The sequence below is a fragment of the Elephantulus edwardii genome, unplaced genomic scaffold (assembly GCF_000299155.1).
Source record: "Elephantulus edwardii isolate Elephantulus edwardi_28Jun2011 unplaced genomic scaffold, EleEdw1.0 scaffold00263, whole genome shotgun sequence".
Taxonomy (NCBI): domain Eukaryota; kingdom Metazoa; phylum Chordata; class Mammalia; order Macroscelidea; family Macroscelididae; genus Elephantulus; species Elephantulus edwardii.
In genome coordinates this window covers 365,618-367,087 of record NW_006400013.1, presented here as the reverse complement: position 1 = coordinate 367,087, position 1,470 = coordinate 365,618, and the positions used below count along the sequence as shown (strand labels likewise).

At 56.5% G+C, this 1,470-nt stretch overlaps 1 pseudogene; it reads right to left on the bottom strand.

Annotated features, from left to right (window-relative positions):
• Positions 1–340: 340 nt before the first annotated feature.
• LOC102854095 lies at positions 341–1,260 on the bottom strand (annotated as a pseudogene).
• Positions 1,261–1,470: the final 210 nt, after the last annotated feature.

Genomic DNA, 1,470 nt, shown 5'->3' with positions numbered 1-1,470 from the left:
TGGACAGGACCAGGACAAGCCACAGCCCCACCACCACATGATGCCAAAGAGGGCATCACAGTCTGGGCCGAGGCCGTGCGGTCTGCCAAGGCCCAGGCAGGCGCAGCCACCCCGGTCAAGTCCGCCACAAGGCCGCAGGCCTCAGGCTGCACTGGTGTGAACCACATGCATCGTGGGACCAATATCGCCTCAATTTTTATAAATATGTACAAATCAGTTACAGGCACTTGAAACGTTGCAAGACAACGTATTCACAGAGTGTCCGGGCCGAGGCTGGGTTCAGCAGGCTATGACTAAGTCGGTTCTCACAGTCTCTCTCAGGAAGACAGGAGGCAGCGGACTAGGCTTCAGCCAGAGCCACCTTCTCAGGACAGAACTCAGGATTGCTCTGACATAATTTGCTGGGTCTGCCTTTGATAACAGCATAGCAAAACATGGTCATGACCATCACGAAGAGGAAGTGGTGTGCATGAAGTGCAGGTTGATTAGTGAGCGGCTGTCCTCTGGAACGATAACCATGAGCTCGGGGTTTAAAGCATGGTATACTTTGCCGATGGCGCCGTTGGTCTTATTTTGTGTTAGCATCTCTGGCAGTTGTGAAGATCTTGTACCAAAGCGTGGCGATGCTGTACGTGTCGGGGACACAGTGTGGTGGCTGCACAGTTACAGGGAAGACCCCGAGGGCAGCGGTGAGGGTCATACAGGCCGTGAACACCACCTGCTCACAGTGGACGTGCAGGGCACAGTCGTCAGAGCTCCAGGCTATGGGCAGCCTGAAGGTGATGTTGATCTCCTCATGGGCCTCGCTACCTGAGAGGCCGACCTGGTGGCCGAGGATGGTGGAGTACAGGTGGGTGACATCAGGGGAGTATCCTCTGAAGGGTCTGAGTGGGTCCAGGGTCAGGGTGATTGCAACGGAGATGTTGACTGGGCCCAAGTCCTCCAGGGCCTGAAGGAAGGGGCCTGGATGGACACCCTGGCCTGCCTGCTGGTCGTTGTGCTTTCTGGAGTAGTTGTGTCATTTGTGAGGTGTTTCAGCATCTCATTCTCTGATATGCACAAGTCCAGGTCATTGAAGCGCAACAGGAACATGTTCCAATCCTCTGTCATCCCCAGGGACTTGATCTCCTTGATCTTGAAGAAGTAGCCTAGGGTCAGGAAAGTGATGGCCATGGCGCTGACGCTGATCATGAAGACCACCAGGGGTGGTCAGCTTCTGATGTACAGCTTCAGGTTCTCCAGGGGGTTGATGGTGACCATTATTCTGATCCACCCTGCCCGGCTCGGCTTGTTCACTTGCGGCGGTGCGCAGAGGGCCCGGGGCTGCTCAACACCATCCTCCCGGCCTCGCTGGGGGCAGCGTGCGCCTCACAGGCCTGAGGCGACAACCAGAGGCCACTCCGGTTTACGTGGCCACAGCACAGGCTCTGCTCTGGCACCCGCGGTTTCTGGGTGGAAAACCACAAGTCC